At 48.6% G+C, this 7,664-nt stretch overlaps 1 long non-coding RNA gene across 2 annotated transcripts in view; it reads left to right on the top strand.

Moving 5' to 3' along the window:
* Window positions 1-3,194: 3,194 nt before the first annotated feature.
* Window positions 3,195-7,664, top strand: part of LOC127492315 (uncharacterized) — an 88,944-nt gene continuing 84,474 nt past the window's right edge. Inside the window, exon 1 of one of the 2 annotated variants that reach the window (XR_016214202.1) lies at window positions 3,195-3,576. This is a non-coding gene — a long non-coding RNA (uncharacterized LOC127492315). The remainder of the gene's footprint in view (window positions 3,577-7,664) is intronic. The other variant, XR_016214200.1, reaches the window with a different exon arrangement.

The raw sequence follows: 7,664 nt of genomic DNA, 5'->3' as shown, positions 1-7,664 counted from the left end.
CCCTTCTGCATCCCAGACCGTGGTCCTTGTCCTCTAGGGCCGTGATGCTCCTCCCTGACTCCCAGCACTGCTGCCTCCTTCCCGCCCTCAAGCCTCAGCCCCAGTGTCTGCTCTTCAGAGAGGCCTCCCTTGGCCATCCTATAAACATGGCCCCCAAATGAATCTTGCAGTTTCAGGACCGCACAGCTGGAGGGAGGGGACCCTCTTGACATCACAGCCATTGCAGATGTATGGACTCATGGATGGATGGCAGTCATGTGTCCAGAGTAAGGGGTGAGTTTTGCCAGTTCTTATGAAGCAGCTGCACTTAGTAATGATGGTGTTGCCACTAAAATAAGCTCTTTGCTGTCATTCCCCATCACACTTTCATTCTCTTATTTGTTTACCTTCTGCACAACCCTGATCGACCTTGAACCTCTTCTTTGTTTCTTGGATTCAGCATATCGTCCGTCTCCTAAACTAGAAATAGCCCCCCCCGCCCCCCCGAGGGCAGGGGCCTCGTCTGCCTTGTTCACTGTTGTTCCAAGGGCCTGCAGGTAGCAGGTGCACAGTTTATGAGGGAACTTCAAAAGTTTCATGGAGAAATGGAATTAAAGGATCAGTTGTTTTGGTGTAAACTTTTTTGACAGCCATGCATAGTTTTCCCACAAGATGCACGGTCCATGAAGTTTTTGAAGTCTCTTTGTATCTGTTGAATGAATGAGTCCTCCAAATTAGGGGCTTCTGGTACAGATTCTGTTCTGGGGCTCTTTCTGCAGGATAGCAGCAACTCTAGGCAAAGCCCGTCCACTCAGAGGTTCTTGCAGAAATGTAGGCTTGGGCTACATTGGTGACACAAGAGGCCAAGCCAGTGAGTCCCCTTGAGCTGGGTTTGCTTCTGACAGTCTGCCCACGGTGGCGTAGGTCAGACACCAGTGGGAGGGGCCGGGCGGACCAGCACCTGTCCTGCGTTTAGCAGGGAGCCCTGCCAGGTGATTAAGTGGCCCTGGAATCCACCGAGGGGCGGAACTGTGGCATGGCAGCAATCGATAATTGCCTGTTTTATATGGAGGGTTTATAGGCTAATCTCAATGAATTGTTTCTGAAAGAGTAGTAAAATTAGGCCAGGGGATGACTACTGGCAAGGGGCAGCTGTGCCGACAGGCAAGATTAGCATCGTGGAGCTCAGATCGGGCTGGACGTGAAGGACGTTGTGTGTTCAGAATGGGTGGAAGTGAGGTCAGTCATGGAGGTTAGGTGGCCTGGGAGGGTTTAGCATCCAGATGCAGCAGAGGGCTGAGAGGCTGCAGTTCTGTGCTGTGGGGTGAGTGGGTAGAGTCACCAAGGGGCCGATGGAAATTCTGGCACTCAGAGCCAATGGGCTGTGTCCCCAGATTCCCAGGAATAAAGAAGTCCCCAATCGATCCAATGCCCTACTCTTTTGGCAGGTGCAATGTTTACCCCGTAGCTTCACATGAAGTGGTGTGTTATACATATTTCAATGGGAAACTGAAGTGAAATGGGGGAAAATGTACAAATAATTGTTCTTGAACTTCAAAATAACTGGCAGTGTTGTTCAAAACATAAACTCCAAGACTCAGGGGGTCAGTGGGACGGTGTTAGGCACATGCAGGTATGTTCCTTATTTAAAATTCTAATAGTAGGGTAGAAAATACATAACTGGGACATCAGACCTGTGTGTTTTTCTTCATTTAGGTGGTATAAACCTCCCTGTACAAGTAAATAAGTAAATTTAGGACAAAAAGTATGAGCTGATGTTCAAGGAAACTATTATAGGACAAAAGCAAGGAGATATAGCAATCACTCTGTAAGGGCTTGAGAATTACAGGGAACTGGGAGTAGGGCACCCAGACCTAAGCAAATGATTAAGTGTTGTTTTCCTCTTTGAGAGATGGAAATGTGAGGAAAATTGGTTTTGCTCAACATCTTCAGGATAAAAATAAGAGGAGCGAAATTAACAGGCATCTTTAGCCACCTGTTTATTTTTCGAATGAACTGGAGGGTTTCCCTCGGGAGGCTGGTGGAGGTGGGGAGCAGAGCAAGGCGCCTGCTTCCTCAGCTGAGCCGGCCACATAAACTCTGGCTTTCTCATCACTAGAATTACCCATGGAGGGAAGAGTGTGCACCTGCTGGCCGCGCAAAAACACTGACGATTGCCTTCCTTGTGGGAACACCTGCCCCACGCAGCTTGGTAGTATTTTCAGATGGTCCCAATGTGACCCCTGTACTCTCAACAACACATCAGTAGTTGCAGGAAGCTGCTCTTGGCCCATTCTCCTGATGATTTTTACCATAACTGAGGAGAGAAGTGAGCAGGAGAATTCCTAAATACATAGCTCCTTTGTTGTTGTAAGCCTAGGCCATCCAATATGGGAGCCACTAGCCACACAGGGCCATTAAATATAAATTAATTAACATGGAAAATAAAATTCAGTCTAAATTTAAAGTTTATAGCTCAATATAAAATGTGAAATTCTTATTTGTACTGGCCGTATTCCAAATACTTACAAGTATCCTGTGGCTAGTGCTTACCGTGTGGGATAACACAAGCATGGAATATTCCTGTGAACAAGTATTTTCTGGGACTTTGGAACAAGTCAGCCTATTTTGGAGGAAAGTCCTGGGGGATTTGGGTGGGGTAGGAAGCACAGTTGGCAGTTAGCAAAGTTCGTCAATTTTCCAAATCCTAGCCATTTCTTAGCCTGCTCGAATCACCCCAGGAGATGCCTCTTGTCAACATACTTACTCCATCAGCGGCTGATTGGCTTCTCCACGTGAGTTTGATGTCTATCCTAGGTTTGCTAATTCAGAAGAATCCTTGCCATTTCTGGAGAGGGTCAATACGCTATAAATCAAAAAGAAAAATCCCAAATAAACCCAGTCTCCAGGGTTTCCCTTACTGATGATTTTCACAGTGAAACAGCCAGAGGCAATGCTTGCTGTGTTTGGCAAAGAGGAAACTTAAAGAATAAGGAGCAAGGAGATTTAGAGGTGCAAGGAAATTTATTTTGGAATTTCTCTGGTGGGGGAGGGGGCTCGAAGATTGAACTAGAAAACAGCACTGGCTCCTGGAAGATCTGGATGTTTCTGTTGAGAAGTATTTCATCCCTGTGACACAGATTCATGGCCACCCTTGGAGTGATGCAGGAGAAACATCGATTGAGTGCTAAGAAAACAAGTATCTCCACTCAATTCGAGAAAATACAATGTGCCACACGCTTAGTGAAAATCAATAATGCAGGGAAATTTACTGGCTCTTATTCAAATCTTAGCTCGCCTAATTGTAGGGGCTGGCAAAGGCATGGTTTTTGAGGTTTCGAGCTGAGGTGGTAAGTACCAATCACTCGCTTTGAGGGAGACCGGGAAAGAGTCTTAATTGAGTTGTTTTCTATGATAATGAGAGGAGAAACGATGGAGAAAGCTGGGTGCAAACAGGCTGGAGGCTCCCGTAGCTTAGAGCTGCTGCTGATGGCGTGAATCTCGCTGTGCGGAAGAGGATAAATAAAGAAGCGCTTTAAGCAGTGCTTCCTGAAGTTGGAGGCTCACCTGTCACTTACGCTGTCCACCTGGCCCCAGGTAGGGTGGAATTTCTGACCCTGCTTTGGGGAAACCTAGGTGTTGCTTAAAAATGGGCCAAGTTGGAGACAGAGACAGAAAGAGAGACATGCAGAGACAGACACTGAGGAACCCAGGAAGGGAGCAGCTGGCTGTTGAGGTCAGAATTTGTCCATCCCTTCACAAGCCTACCAAAAAAATGGCGTTTAGAAACAAAACTGTGGAGTGCAGGGCAGGGGAGGGCTAGCTGAAGGGTGTGGAAGGACTGATGAGAAACCATAACTGATATTGAACTCTAGGCAGTAATACGGTGAATTATAGCCCTAGCCCATGAGTGAGGCTGAAGTCATCAGTTCTCTCCGTTGTACTCAGCTGTCACTCAAGTGTAATGTTAGCTGAAACAGTAACTGCTGCCTCCTGCACAGAGGGGGCCAGCCCTGTGTGCTCTGTCTCCACCCTGGTGGTATTGATTTTGCATGGCTGGATGGTGATTCATGAGACACCCCCACCTTCTTTTTTCCAGCTCTGGATTTTTGAGTCTCTTGTGCATGGCACCTGCAGTGCCAGCCCACCATGAAGTCTCCTCCTCTAGGCAGACTACTGCTGGGGATTTGGGGGAGAAGGAAGGACTAGAAGGAAGGACTTCTTCTCACTAGAAGAGCAACCAACATAGAGTGAAATAAACAGGGCAAGCAGAGGGCAATGTTTGGAACCTCTCAGGGATGGTGGGAAATGACCCTGACCATCGCTGCCTGCCTTGGACTCAGTGGCACCCCTCAAACTTGGCTGGCGTTGAAGGGTGATGTTGGAGAGAAGGGAAGTTTGCAATCTGATGCCTTGACCTTGGCTTTGACCTAGGAATACAGGGGCTTAATTCACTGTAGTTCTGTTCTATTCTGCTTTTCTCCACTCTATTCCCTTGATTTTAGGCAATATATGAGTAGAGAGCTTTCATTTGACACATGAGATAATAACATATAATATAATTGTTATTATATTAATATTTTACATATGCATTATATGAATACATTATATCCTAATTAATGGAATGGAATGGTTATTTTAGCACTGATGCTACAATAATAATTTTTTTCCCTGCTAACGTTTATTAAACCTCTGCTATGAGCAGCTGCTGGGCAAGCACTTTTCACGTATCATCTCATTTAGTGCTCACAAAGCCCAGTAGGTGCTATCATTGTTTTAGCTATGTAATTGATGAAGCAGACTGAAAGTTACAACATTTAAGAGACTGCCCCAGGGAGCAGGCATTGAGGTGCCGTCGCTTAAGCCTCGCGTATCTGAGTGCCAGTTCAAGTCCTGCTCCTCTGCTTCTGGTCCAGCTTCCCGCTAATGCGTCCTGGGAGGCAGTAGGTGATGACTTGAGTGCTTGGGGTCCTGCCACCATGGGGGAGACCTGGATGGAGTTCCTGCCTCTTGGCTTCAGCCTGGTCTAGCCCTGGCTGTAGTGGGCATTTGAGGAGTAAACCGGGGCCTGGAAGATGTCTCTTTCTGTGCCTCTGTCTCTTTCTGTCTCTGTCTCTCTTGCTCTGCCTTTCAAGTAGACAAAAATAAAAGAAAAAATAAACATTTAAGAGACTTCCCTGGGACATACGGCAGGACAATGGCAGAGCTAGGCCTTCTGCCCTTATTTGTCACCTCCACCTTCGCTCCTGCCCCCACAAACACTGCTCTGTGACTTGGTGTGGCATGACAGTGCCTCCAGGCACAAGTGGTTTCTGTTCTCAGGATGGAGAAGCCCGTTCCAGCCTCTGGGAGGATGTCATTTTCCAGGGAACTAATGATGCCCTGGCCTCCATTAGTTGGCTGGCACTGTGCATCTCAGGGCAGCTGTGTAATGGGTCGTGGAATGAGCTGGCTTCTGGACTGTCCCTCGCCACTGACCCCTGGTGATACATTTATAGGTGGGTGTGGGGCTGGTTCCCCGGTAGGTACAGCTCCTGGGGCAGTGAGGTGAAATCAGATCTGTTGATCAGCAAAATCTTCTCCCCGGTGCTGGCTGCCTCATCTATGCACCATGTGACGAGCTGTGCAGGAGCCATGTGATGATGGATTACGGCTGGCGCTGGGGCTGGAGCATGGCAAAACCAAGTCTGTCTGGTCTTTGTTCTCATTGTCGAGAATAACGGATCCCAACTGCTGGAGATGGAACCCTCCACCTCCATCCCATAGCAACAGAAAGGCCTGTGTTTGTCTTCTTCATTCCTGCTCCGGGGTGCCGCAGTCAGCCCACAGTGCAAGATCAAGCAGTCGGATGTTGAGGCAGAGTCGGGAACACCAAAAAGCAAGCGTCTGTACTTTGTTATGTAACAGCTGTGAACCTACAAAAATACTGTCCTTTTAGCTCATTCTGGGGGCCTATGGTGGGGAGTGGGCCCAGAGGCCCACAGACACGTATGAGAACAACAGAGAGAGAGAGAGACAGTGTTGCCTAGAGGCAGAGGATTGCCACAGACACTTCGGTTGGCCTGGGGCAGGTGCAGCGTGCACCTGCTGTCCTGTCCTGTGTCCCTTTTGCTCTCCAGCTTGTCCTGTAGGAAGAGAAAGCTAGTGGCCACTTGAAGATGTGTTGAAGAGTATCGGCGCCAGAGTCCACAGCCAAAGTGTGAATCTTGGGTCCTCTCATGACCGGCTGTGGGGCCTTGGACACAGCTCCTTACACAACTTTGAGAAGGTCAGCTTCCTCATTTCTAAAATAGGTAGAATAATGGCTATTGTTCTGAGGCTTAACTACAATAATACTGTAAAGGGCTCAGTATGAGAGGCCTACAGGCCAAACAGTCCATGAAAATTGACTTTTGTGAATTCTGAAGTGCAGGAAATGAAGACTGGCTTGTTTTCTGTAACATAACCTAAATTCCAGGTTGGACACCTCCACTATTGCCCCCCCCCCCCAGCACCATTTAAATATCTGGGGTTGGACCCAGGCTGAAACCGAGAGCTGGGTACTCAATCCAGGTGTCCTGGAAGGGTGGCAGGCACCCAGTAACTTGAGCCATCAGCACTGCCCCCCAGGATCTGCACGGGAGTCAATAGCAGGAGTTGGGAATTGAAAGCAGGCACCCCGAAGTGGGATGTGGGCATCCTAACCACAAGGCTCAGTGCCAGCCCTGCCTGCTTACTGAGATAGGCAGCACTTAACAGCCTGTGAGCCTGTGTTCACGTTTTAGCCCGGCCAGTTCCTGGCTGTGCCACCTCTCGCACGTTACTCGTAATTCCTCTGGCAGGGGCCTCCTCTGTAGGTTGCACTGATTGTTGCAGCGAGTGTGAGAGCTGCAGAATCTGGAGGCCAGCTTCTACTTTCAGATTCCGGGTTGTCCTCCTCGTAGCTGTGCGACCTTGGAGGAGCTCTCCTCCACCGCTTTGGTCCACAGTGGGGATGGAGCTACACCATACAGAGTGTCAGGAGGATCAAACCTCCTTAAACCATGCCCAACACACTGGGCACTCCATGCGTGCTAGCTGCACAGTCTTCCTTTTCCAGGGAGTTACAAAGAAATTAAAAACTGACCATGATTCACCATTCAGAGATAGTCACTGTTAAAATTTTAGTGTCTTTGGGGCTGGCGCCGTGGCTCACTTGGTTAATCCTCCACCTGTGGTGCCGGCATCCTATATGGGTGTTGGGTTCTAGTCCCAGTTGCTCCTCTTCCAGTCCAGCTCTCTGCTCTGGCCCGGGAAGGCAGTGGAGGATGGGAAGGCGTGGGAGACCAGGAGGAAGTACCTGGTTCCTGGCTTCGGATCGGCACAGCGCTGGCCGTGGTGGCCATTTGGGGGGCGAACCATGTTAAGGAAGACCTTTCTCTCTGTCTCCCTCTCACTGTCTAACTCTGTCAAATAAAAATAAATAAATAAATAAAATTCTAGTGTCTTTCATTTGTATTTTCTTTTCTCTCTCTCTTTTTTAAGATGTATTTATTTACTTGAAAGCCAGAGAGAGAGAGAGGTCTTCTATCCACTGGTTCACTCCCCAGATGGCTGCAATGGCTGGAGCTGCACCGGTCTGAAGCCAGGAGCCATGAACTTCAGGGTCTTCCATACGGGTACGGGGGCCCAAGGACTTGGGCCATCTTCCACTGCTTTCCCAGGCC

The sequence above is a fragment of the Oryctolagus cuniculus genome, chromosome 10 (genome assembly GCF_051225735.1).
Source record: "Oryctolagus cuniculus isolate XC-2025 breed Fujian yellow rabbit chromosome 10, ASM5122573v1, whole genome shotgun sequence".
NCBI classification, from domain to species: Eukaryota; Metazoa; Chordata; class Mammalia; order Lagomorpha; family Leporidae; genus Oryctolagus; species Oryctolagus cuniculus.
The sequence above is the reverse complement of the archived record's forward strand: the minus strand, read 5'-3'. Positions and strand labels throughout refer to the sequence as shown.